At 32.8% G+C, this 12,996-nt stretch overlaps 1 protein-coding gene across 2 annotated transcripts in view; it reads right to left on the reverse strand.

Annotated features, from left to right (window-relative positions):
- Window positions 1-1,573, reverse strand: part of LOC145334248 (neprilysin-2-like) — a 94,562-nt gene extending 92,989 nt beyond the window's left edge. Inside the window, exon 1 of one of the 2 annotated variants that reach the window (XM_080179623.1) lies at window positions 1,451-1,573. The gene's annotated coding sequence lies outside the window, so the exon portion shown is untranslated. The remainder of the gene's footprint in view (window positions 1-1,450) is intronic. The other variant, XM_080179624.1, reaches the window with a different exon arrangement.
- Window positions 1,574-12,996: the final 11,423 nt, after the last annotated feature.

Below are 12,996 nucleotides of genomic sequence, written 5' to 3' on the forward strand. Positions count from 1 at the left end.
TCAAAATAGTTTCTTAGTAAAATGACTTTTAGTCTAAAAATCGAGGCAACTCTATACTTTATGTTAAATTAAAATGAAATTATGCAGTTATGATTTATAGCAAACTTTTATAAATGCTCTAAAATGTGTACATTACTTGAATGAAATTCTACATCACTTTCGTCCCCAAAATCAACTCATTGTCCATTGCCTTATGCCAAAATCCTTGGTGACTAAAACTGTTTATCTGTACTTTTTTATGTTTTTTTTGTGAAAAAAAAAAACGAAATGATAAAATACTACACCCATATCTCATTAAATTTAGGGATAGGTTTATGGAAGATTAATAAATCTTCCTCACAGCAAAAAAAAAAGAGGTTAAAGAAACTTATCAGCTAGATATCTAACAGTATTATAGACAGCTTTCTGCGGTTATTAAAATGAAACATTTTAGGATTAAAACCAGTTTTGTTAGACCCGACCGGTCGAACGACCTGGCTGACAAAAGCGGTATTACTTTTATGATTTTTATTCTAATATTCGTGGGATATTGTTTGTAGTCCTATGTAAACATGATTTTTCAGTATGACTGAAAACTGGTTCTAATCCAGCGGATACTTATCGGTTTCGAAGCCAATCTGGTCACCTATTTCTCATATGCCAATCCTTTGCTTATATTATTTTGAAAATGAAAGCAAATTTATCTTTGGTTGACATTAAGAGATATAAGTTTTCCGGAATTTTAATGTAGGGAGTAGATTTGAAATCTGCATCAAATTTTAAGGATTTTTTATTAAATTCGTTTTTTATAAAATTCTTTATCTAAAAGCGAAAATACATTTTAAGTTAATTAATTTTGACCAATAGGATAGGTGGATTTTAAACTACCTGCGCTCTAATTGGTTGAATGATGTACGACATCCAATCAGAGCGCAGATTTTTTAAATCCACCAATCACAGATGCCAAAATTAATTAACTTAATTTGTATTTCCGCTTTTAGATAAAGAATTATACAAAAAACGAATTTTATAAAAAGTCCTTAAAATTTGATGCAGATTTCAAATCTACTCCCTACATTACAATTCCGGAAAACTTATATCTCTAAGTTTGATTACGATATTTAAGTCAATATATATTACAAGTGTTTAATTTTAAAATCAAATTTAATTTTTTTCCATAAACATATTTTATGAATTTATAAAAAGCTAAGGGCTGCTAGCGGCCAAACAGCTGGACGTACGTTAGTACTGTAAAAACAAACATAGATAACGCAGTTCACGTATGAGCGCGGAAAGGCGCTATTTGTTTTTTTGACAGCTACCAGCCATTAACATTATACATAAAAAAAAAAAAAAATTTGTAAGTAAATCTTTTTGCTTCATCTTAAATGAAAAATTAAACTTTTTCTAAATTGAATACTTCTTCTAAATAAAACAAATGATTTGAGATATAAATTTAAAATCTACATACCTTTATCAGTTTAATTTCAAACAGATTTCTTAAATTTAAATTGAATCACTGAAATTAATTTTAAAATGTAAATAATTATTGTGTGTCTGTGCTTTGGAAGCGACAGATAAGTTCCGACTGACATTGGAGCGATGCATTTTAATATTTGTCCGTCGAATTTTGGTCTGTTCTGTCAGAGTGTGCGTCAGAAAAGGGGGTAAAAGGGAGTAAGGTGCCGGAGAGTGGAAGGAGAGTGGAAGGAGAGTGGGAAGGGAGGGGGGTAGATTGGCGGAGGGTGCTGGGGGGAACATAGAGAGGGAGACAGATTGAGAGGGAGACAGATTGAGAGGGAGACAGAGAGAGATATAGAGAGAGATACAGAGGGACAGACAGATAGAGTGTGAGAGAGAAAAAAATATAGGGAGGGAGAGAAAAAAAAACAGTGAGATGGAGAAAGAGAGATGGAGAGAGAGAGAGAGAGAGAGAGAGAGAGAGAGAGAGAGAGAGAGAGAGAAAGAGAGGAGATACAGAGAGGAGATATAGAGAGGTAGAGTAAGAGAGGAGAGAGAGAAAGCGAAAAATGAGAAAAAAAGGTTAAAGGCAGAAAACTTTGGGCAGGAAACCAAAAAGTAAGGACATTCATATTCATAAAAATAAAATAAAACAAAAAGCAAAGACAATTCAATCCACAAGTAGCGCAGAAATAATCAGCTACAAATCATAAACTAGATGTTGATATTCTCAAATTACATGAGAGACAGAGACAAAATAGATAAAGAAATAGATAGATAGATAAAGAAAGAAAGATATCAAGGGAAATAGAGATAGTTGCGCCAAAGGGCACCTGAATTAACAATTGATGACCGAGGCTCAGAGTGGATAAGGGTTGTTAAAGGGGATTTACAAAAACTATATGATATTTCTGATGCAAAACAATAAAAACAAGGTCATCTTAGTCATCTGGTGGAAACCATAAATTTTTGGGATTCACAAAAAAGATTTCAAGAAGTAGAAGTGTGTCAAATGTATCATAAAGCAGGGAGGGATAAGACATTAGGCTGTTCATTACATTAGTCACCAAATTTTATAATAACGTTTTCTTATTCGTTGGCTTAACAACCTTGAGGATTTTTATTAAATTTTAATTTGTTGGATCATTAAGTTAAACCAAACCTTTCAACACCTAATTATAATCCAGATAAAAAGCAATTCTGTGTATCATCAATGGGTCTGTATTTATTGGCCATTGTTTTATGCCTTTAGATCCCTGATTGTAAGGTCATATGTGAGATCCTTATTTTTCAATATCCAAAACCTTTAGAACTACATAATATGTGATTTACAAATTAACTTTTCTGACAATTTAACAACCCTATAAATTGTAGGGCAAATCATGCTTTTTTTCAGACCAAGCAGGGTAGTTTCGGACAGAGACAAGATAATGGTGAATAATGGACAGTGTGGCTAAATTTGTTGTTTCGGCTAAGAGCGGCTTATTTTTCCTCCAAGCTGCCCAGCTCAAGGGCGTCCAAGCTTTTTTTTTGGGGGGGTGGTAAAAATTTTTTAAGGGGGGGGCAAATTTTTTTAACCCCCCCCCAAAAAAAAAAAAAATTTTTTCACCGAGGGTAAAATTTGCTTGTTGGGGTAATAACCCCCCTGAAATCTGTTGGCAGGGGTAAATTTAGTTTACCCCCCCCCAAAAAAAAAATAATTTACCCCCGGGGTAGGGGTAAATTTTAAATTGGGGGGGGGGGGTAAAATGAAAAAAATTTGGGGGGTGACTACGGCGTACTCCCCCCCCCCCCTTGGACGTCTATGGCCCAGCTGTCCAAAATACATGCAGATAATTATTGTTGTTACATCAGATTTGTCTAATTTGTTTTATTGAGTATCTCAGTGGGTACAGTTGATGAAAGAAGCCAGTTCGTAAGGCAGCTAAGTTCAGCTAAAGCTTCGAGTGGTTGAACCGTCCGATGACTTAAGCTTCAAGTGGCTTAATATTTCTTTCAGCCGCGCAGCTGCGCCTGAATGGGGGGCTAAAAAAGCCGCTTGGCTAATGGTGGCTTTGGTTAAGGCTGCAGCCGTCATTCAAAATGACTTACCGACTTACTGCTAATAATTATAAAGTTGCTACAGGAAACATGTTCGAAGTCAATAGAACAGTTCTAATATGCTTTGCTTTTAAATCTAGAAAGAATACTAGAGAGGGTTCCGATAACAAAAACGACATTTCAAATACTTCTTTCATCTTAAAATATTTATAAAAATTATATGAAAAGAATAGAAGACGGGTCTCATATTTTTTTACTTCTTGGAAAATTAATGTTTCAGGGGGGGGGGGGGCTTACCGCGGAACCGACAGGTTTCACCTTGACAACAAAGCTAAGCTAATACAGCTCATTGAAAAAAAAGTATCTCCACAAATCTATTGTTTTTTTTTTATTTTCAAACATAAATTTTAAATTTGGGTGGGGGGGGGGGAAGACCTTAAGCGCCCCTAGAGGATCCTAGGTTAAACGCTAGTTCTAGTTCAAACATACCTACATTCTACAACCCAATCTATCTGGTTTTAAGAAGGTTGTCAACATTTAACTCCTTCCCCGTCCTTCCGTGAAAACCTTGTGCAATGCATGTCATTTCATTCCACATATCTCAGAGGTTTCGTGATTTAATAAATATTTCCTTGGTTTTAAAAATATATTTTTTTCAAATTCACTAAACTTCGTTTCAAAATATCTTTTCATTTACTTCATCTAAACCTTAACTCAGGAATGAGGTATAGCCAACAAGCGAAAAAAATCTAAAATAATATTTGGGGGGCAGATAAAAAGGTCGTTAATTTTACAATCTAAAAAACGCATGTGTTTCGTGATTTTTTTCTAAATTAATTTCATTGTTGGTGTAAGCTGCATGTATTAGTGTAATATTAATCGTAAGAAATATCTTTGATTGCATGAGTTTTGTTCTGAATCCCCTAACTGTGCTATAATAGACTAGTTACTTACCGCAAGCCTCTAGGAGGATCAAGGAAGCCAAAAAATGGCTTAAAACGACCTCAAAATATCTACAAAGCTCATTAGAAAAGCTCATTTATACTAGTTGCCTTGCCCCTAGATTTTAGGGGAGAGCAGAGAGGGTCAAGAAAATAGCCGGTGTTTGCTTACATGTGAATACTGGAGCATCGAAAACCTAAAACCACCCATGGTCATTAATAAAGTTTCCCTAAAAAGTACAATTAATTCGGACTACCAGTTTCAGAGATCTTTAGCTTCGGACAAAAAAAAATTATTGCTTTATATCACACTTAACGATAAAATTCCTAACTTAATGAAATAAAAAAATGAAAAATTAATGAATTACTTAAATAATAAGTAATTAAGTCCTTTTCTCGTATTCATTCGAATCCGGTGGATAGGAACCGCTTCTCATCCATACGAAAAAACTATGTCTAGCATCGTATTATATCCAGCTTTCTACGAATATAAAAATGTACAATCATAAGATTAAAACCAGTTTTTTTAGCCGGTGCCTTCGGCACCTCGGGGCAAAAAAACTAGTTTTAATCTCATAATTGTACATTCTATATCCGCGGAAAGCCGTTTATAATACGATACGAGAAATAACTATTCTCGTATTCATTCGAATCCGGTGGATAGGAACCGCTTCTCATCCATACGAAAAAACTATGTCTAGCATCGTATTATATCCAGCTTTCTACGAATATAAAATGTACAATCATAAGATTAAAACCGGTTTTTTTAGCCGGTGCCTTCGGCACCTCGGGGCAAAATAACTAGTTTTAATCTCATAATTGTACATTCTATATCCGCGGAAAGCCGTTTATAATACTAGAGAAATAACTATTCTTTTAGTCTTTAAAATAGACATATTTTTGTCTGTTTTGAAACTGAAGTTTTCTTATATATTAGGTTCGTCCGTCCGCAATGGACATCTCTAATAATTATCTTATCTTCTTGTAGATTTAACATTTTACATAATGAATCCTGCAAAAGTTAGGTACAATAAAGAAAACGTAGCAACTCTAAAAACATTTCTTGAAAGTATATTTAATTTAAACATGTTGAAACAATCATTTTTTTAACTTTATATTTCTAAATGAATATTTCTAAGACGAAAAGGCATAATATTTTTGTTCAGACACACTAATAAAACTTAGATTCATTAAAATAAACTGTCAATCTAATTTTTTTAAATATATTTGTTTCACTTTAATTTTTTCATGGATATTGTCATCCTTGTTGAATAATTACTTAACCAATTTGTGTACTATTTATGTCTGTCTGCCTTTGTTCAAATTTGTTTTAGCTTTGTAATGATATATAACAATTACCTATAATACATGCTTTCATATTTTTAATTAAAGGTAAAGCACTTTGTCTTGGGCTTCAGGGGTGGGGATTTTGAACATTTTAGCAAATTTAGCCCTCTCCCAATTTCTGGATGTGAATTTTGAATATATATAAAAATTAAAAGGAGAACCCGATTGGTTTAGCAGTTAGCGAGATCCTTCGCTACAAACAAACAGACAAATAGACAGACAGACACCGTTTTACTTTGTATTATAGATACTAAGTTGTTTATACCTCTGTCTTAAAGTTTTGTAAATAGTTCTATATTTCGTTCTACAATTTTCATGGAAGGTTAGTTATAGTGGTTGTCAGTAAGGCAACGAAACCGATTAATATCCTGTGGATTAGAACCAGCTCTCATCCATACTGAAAAACCATGTGTAGCATCGTATTACAGACAATTTTCCACGAATATCAAAGTAAAAACATAAAGTTATAACCAGTTCTGTTAGCCTAGGCCTTCGGCTTCTCGGGGCTAGCCAAACTGGTTTTAATTTCATTTTAGTATCCCCGGTAAGCTGTATATAATTCGATGCCATAAATAACTATTCTTATTCTATAACCGCACATAACATTCCTTTCTTTTTTAAATCAAAAGTTAGGAAAAGACATAGGCAATTATCTTAACAATACATAAATACTACAAAGTATTATTATATAACCAGTAAAAACTAAGTTTGCCAATTTTAATTGTTTATCCATCTGTCTGTCTGTACGTCTGAGCACAATATATTTTGCTTTGCCAGAGGGGTAATTGGACAATAGGGTGGGTCGATTTTAACTTGGGTAGCCTAGAAAAGTTATAGGTCTATGAGTTATTATGATAGGTCTAATTATAGTGGCAGACAGAATGACATACAGACACAAACACTTATAGAGTAGCTTACTATTAAAACTTTGCTTTTAACAATACAAAATCATCATTTCCTTCCACAAAATTGATCCATTCTTTTGTCTAAACGTGATATAATCAAGCTGACGTTAAAATTTCTCAGTTTATTTAAGGATTCAATAAATAATTAAGCCAAAAAGAAGCACAGCATTAAAATAGCTGGAAAATTATAAGTACAAAAACGTCGGAATATTCAAGGGGTAGAAGTTTTAAAATCCTATAAAAACAAGACAGACATAGTAATTTTCCTCAGTTTACTCGGTCAAGAGTGACCGACGAACAGACACATACTAATTATAGAGTAGCTGCGCCTAGTTTCTAAAACAAAAAAAATGATGGATCAAGTCAAGCTGAGTATGCCAATAGCCTGTTTTGGCACACGCTACTTGACTTGGGGGAATATTGGCATACTCTACTTGACTAGGGGGAATATTGGCACACTCTACTTTACTTGGCATAATATTGGCATACTCTGCTTTACTTGTCAAGATATGCTTTTTCTAAAATTTTGAAATAATTTATATATATATACTAGCAGCTTCACCCCCCCCCCCCTTCGATGTCTCTAGGGGCATTTGAGGGAAGGAGAAAGCTGCAAATATCCTTTACATTTAAGTTTTAAAAAGAAAAACTATTGTAACAAAATCATGGCATTTTAAAGGACCAATAAGAAGCTTCATTGAAAGAAGAACCAGAACAGTCCATCGATTAGTGAGATCTTTTATTTTGAAATTTTAATGGTTTTAGGCTAATTTTCGTAACTTTTCTACTACTTGGAATAGAGAGCTTCTAGATGCTAGGGACGCAACTGCTAGTTTATATATTTTACGTACATAAAGTAGTAAATTTGTAGGTTGAATTTAATTATCATAACATAAATCGGAAAGATGTTAAATTTATATTTTTTTTGTCATGCTGCTTTGTTTGCTAAACTATTGGCATACTATGCTTTACTTGATGAAATATTGGCATACTATGTTTTACTTGGGGGAATATTGGCATACTATACTTGACTAGGGGGAATATTGGCACGTTCTGTTTTACTTGTTGCCATTGGCACACTCAGCTTGACTTGATCCAAAATGATATTTTTATGTTGTTTTTAAAAGCGAAGCTTTTCTATAATTAAGATCGTAAATTTTGCTAATCTAGGCATGTTAGAATTGTCCTATCGATTTCAAACTTTGCATGATGATTCCTGAAGTTGTTAGGTACAATTTAAAGGCCTAGCAACTCTATAATTGTTATCAGAATGTCCGTACGTCCATTTTAAACATGTTGATTTTTAACTTTTTTTACAAATAATTTTTATGTGATAAAATTATCCATTGATCTGATTTTTGAAATACTGATTCCTAAGACAACAAATTACATTGCTATAAAGTAAGCATCACTATAATAAAGTCCTTAAAATATAAGTATGTCCTGTATTTAATTAGTTTTTGAACAAATTTACGTAAAAATTTGTTTCGAAATTATACATTTATAATCTGTTTATGCAGTTTTGGCACTTTACAAGTATTAATGTTCGTTTGTCTACCGTTTCAGAGCTTCGCTTTTATGGATGTTGTCATCCTTGTTTCAGAAATATTAAAGTTATAAGCCCAAAGGCAAAAATACATTTTTAAACAACATTTATTGCAAAAATGTCAAGATTTGTAAATATAAAGTTCACTTTGCAGGAGCGAAGCTTCTCCATATCTTATTCAGTTTGTCTAAGTTCCACTTCACTTTCAATTTTAGTTTTAAAAAAAGAAAAATTAATACTAGAAAACCGATAACATTTCTTTAGACTGTTTTTTATATTTTTTATGAATATAGTCGACCTTGTAGAATTTTAAGAGTTTGTTCAAGAAAATTGCATAAAAATTGATTAATTACAACTAGATCGTTCAGGAGAATAAAATGTCTATGTATACTAATGTCAAATAACTGTATCGTTTGGAGGTGGCGGGGGGTTGGAGTTCCAGCCTATTTCACCTGTTATCTAGCTCTTATAGCTAGACGCATTTTTTGCTGTTCCCCTGTTTGAAAAAAAATTCCTTCTTTAAGTCAATGAACTTTATATTTTCCTTCCTATTATTTAACAACCTTTGTTTTTAGTTTAACAATCCTAACTGTACATTATAATTAGTTGCGCCTGTTTTGGGCCAAGGCATTCCCTCTACTCTAGCTAATAATATCTCGCACCTGACATAACAGAAGTAGGCACGATTTATGACGTCCTTAATTATATCGCGCTGTTGACCCAGACGACGAGCGGATGCTCCACATGATGAGCCACGAATGCGATTTGGACTCTAGTTAACTCTAGTGTCCAAACAATAACACTATGAAAATTGTTGAAAAAGAGATAATTATGTCAATTGCATCCATAAATTACCCTAACACCACAAATTAGCAATTGATCCAACCCTTAATTGCTTACAATAGATAAATAGGTAAATAGAGACATTCTATTTTGACCTGTATAAGGACTTATATTTAAACGAGAAGCATTTAAAAAATCGTCTTTGGCCCCATAGGCTATACCAAACAGTTTTTATAATAAATGCTTGCTATAATCTTTTAAAAAGATTCCTGTATCGTTCAGGTAAAATAGTAGCTCTATTTTCAAATAAAAAAAGAAACACCGTAATTGTATTTTTACATATTAATATTTTATATTTTTTTTAATCTATAAAGTAAAATTATTCTTTTATTTAGTTTCTGAAATGGTTATACCTAGAACGACCAGGCAAACTTTTATAATCATGTATTTAAAATCAATTGTAATAAACAGTCCATTAAAAGAACTCACTTTGATTTTAATTTACAGATTTAAATTTTTTTTGTAAATGCTATATTAATGGTTACCTCAATCCGCGACCGTAGAAGTGATGGGTTCGAATCTGAGCTCAACACTGCATCATAACCAAAGATGTTTAAAATGGTTCCTACTGCTGCTATGTCAGATGCCAATAATTAAAAGTCAGAGTAGGGGGAATACATAAGACCATAAAAGGCGCAACTTATTACCCTACACAGCTAGGACTTCCAGACAAAGATCGTGCAATCATAGACGTCCAAGGGGGGGGGGTAAATGCTGATTTTCAATTTTTACCCCCCCCCCCAAATAAAAAATAATGCCTCTATGAAATAAAGATTACCCCCCCCCCCCCCCCCAATGAGCTTGGGGGTGCCGTTGGCACCCCCAAATTTTTATTTTCAAAATTTTATCCCCTCCCCAAATAAAAAAGCTTGGACGCCCCTGCGTGCAGTATATTAAAAAGTTGGTTGTCTGTTTGGTTGTACCTAACATAATACTCTAAGTGTTTGGACAGAAAAGGAGAAAAAAATCTCTCCTTGGTTATCCTGGGTTGTTGGGCAAATGACGTTAAAATGCCATAGACAACAGCCTCGCCCGTATGAGATAATTGACGAGGTAAGTGGTAACCTCAACAAAACAAATCAATAATTACCTATCACCAATATAAAATTTACTTAAAAGTATAATCGAACTGGACAAGCATATTGCTAGATCTCTGGTAAAGGCATAAACACATACACTTTTATATTTTACGTACGTTCCAAATACATATAATATTAGTTATTTGCCCCTAGATGCCGTAGGTACGGGCTAATAAACTGGTTTTAGTCTTATTATTGTACATTTTTATATTCGTAAAAAACTAGATATAATACGATGCTATACATAATTTTTCAGTATGGCTGAGAACCGGTTCGAATCCATCGGATATTTATTGGCTTCAAAGCGACACTGGAAAATATAAGAATCCAATTTGCTGTTTCTAAAACATACAAACTACTAAATTTCTTTTCATGAAGATGACTTAGCCTGAAATCTATCTGTAATACTCGTGGGTATGGTTAACTAAAGAAATCGTAATACTTTTAAATCTTTTTAGATAGTACATTTTTTTGAAGAAAAATTAATTTGTAATCTATGAAAGAGGGGTAAAGATCACGGTGAAGATAAACCTTTAGTTAACAGTTGTTTTACATTATATGTAATCAGCAGCTACCCCTTTTAGTTCTTTTAGCCCGCTAGAAGGTTCACTTTTTTTAGTGTACACAATAATCTGGTGTAAAAATAAAGTAAAATACATTATACTAGATATGTAGCTTTATATATTTCTTCTTTCTAAAAATTATAAATTATTCAAGTTTCTAATTTTGAGGAAGTAAAATTATTTTATAACTGCCACACCCTAAAAAAAATTACCTAGGGTAAAATATATATCATGCATTCGATTTAACAGATTTAACATATTAATATGTTTATTTGTATAAACTATGATAGATTTGCATATTTCTACTTACTGTACATACACGTGCTAGAGAAAAATCTCAGGGAGGGAGGGGAAATTGGACTGTAAATATTAAAGTAAACGAATATGGGGGGGGGGCCCGGGGGGGCTATGTGTAACTTTTCCCACCTGGGTGGGGACCCTTTGTTGACTTTGATATCTGTCAAAATTGCCGGAAAAATAAGCACAGTCGATACAAAAGAACTAAAAAGCAATTTTCTAGCAGACGAAAAAGTCCCCACCATTTGGGGTATTTGTCCGTATTATACATCTATACTTCTGACAATTGTGAGTGTTCCCAAAGGTATATAAACATCTCGACTAGAAAACAATTAAATCGCATTGTGCAAACAAGTATTTCAAAACTTTCCAAGCAAAATAATTTAAATCTACAGAAGATATAATTTGGTTTATTATCATTGGGGGTGTACGACAATTATCATCAATTGTTCTATTCTAAAAGACCCTGAATAAACTAGATAAGAAGAGAGGGGACATTGGGCATTGAATTCTGATTGCTTGGTTCAATAAGTTAAGTGCCTAACGTTTCAACCACTAATTGTAATCTAAAAAAGGGGTAATTAATAACATAATATCATTGTGGACATCAATTTATCTGCCGTTTCTTATCCCTTTATATCCCTGAGATAATACAGAAGTGTAATAAATGAAACCAATAATGTGATGGTTAAACAAGAAATCTGACTGGAGGGAAACATTAATTTCACCCTAAACGGCATAATAAAAAGTTATAGAGTAGCTACACAACCATGAACAGTACACGTGTAGAAAAATACATGGATATACGGATGGGACCATGGGCAGTTAATTCAATTTTAGAATCCTAACTCAATAATTTAGGATATATAAGTTGGAAGGAATTTTAATGTTTGGGAGAGATTTGAAATCTGCATCAAATTTTAAGGATTTTTTATAAAATTCGTTTATTGTATAATTCTTTATCTAAAAGCTGAAATACAATTTAAGTTAATTAATTTTGACTAATAGGATAGGTGGATTAGAAACTACCTGCGCTCTAATTGGTTGAATGATGTACGACACTTAAGCTTCTTTAATCAGAGCGCAGCTAGTTTTCAATCCACCAATCACAGATGTCAAAATTAATTAACTTAAATTGTATTTCCGCTTTTAGATAAAGAATTATACAAAAAACGAATTTTATAAAAAAAATCCTTAAAGTTTGATGCAGTTTTCAAATCTCCCCCTAACATTAAAAATCCTTCCAACTTATATATCCTACTCAATATCTTCAAAACCATATTTATCTTGAAAAATTTCAACAATTCACCAAATCAATCTTTATTAGATATTTAATCAGTAAACGTTGAAAATAGTTAACATCAGGTTGTCCTATCTAATTTTGCTGAAAATATTCTATTATTTTTCTTCATAAATGGTATCACTTTAGAACTGGTTATTACTTTTAAAATTTTTATTAAAATTTCTGATTTATCCCAACCATAATAAGAAAAACAATTCTTACCGACCAAAATAAACTTTTACTAAAGAAATTATACCAGTATATTCATTATGTTCAGTAAGATTCATCTTATTGGAGTACCCAAAGTCTTTAAATTTAGCCAAAATAAAAGTTTGCATAGGTTCTAGTACCCAAGCTCTAGAAAGTCAGAAATATAATTTATAGGTCCATTGTCCCATCCCTATATCCTTGAGACAAATATGACTGGTGTACTGAACTCACAAAAATAATAAGTAAACCAATTTTTGCAACCATTACATGAAAATTTTCATAGTATGTACTCTAAAAATATGTAGCAACAAAAATAATTTTTTTTAAATGCGAACATGAGTTAAAAAGGTACTATGAAGTTTTAATAATGATATACAAACTAGGGTTGGGCCGGATAGTTTTTTGGCCGGATACCGGATACCGGATATCCGGTTGATTTCAAATGCCGGATGTCCGGTATCCGGCCGGATATCCGGCGTTGGCCGGATATCCGGTAAATATCC

Source organism: Acartia tonsa, chromosome 12 (assembly GCF_053477335.1).
Source record: "Acartia tonsa isolate MP-2025a chromosome 12, ASM5347733v1, whole genome shotgun sequence".
NCBI lineage: Eukaryota > Metazoa > Arthropoda > Copepoda > Calanoida > Acartiidae > Acartia > Acartia tonsa.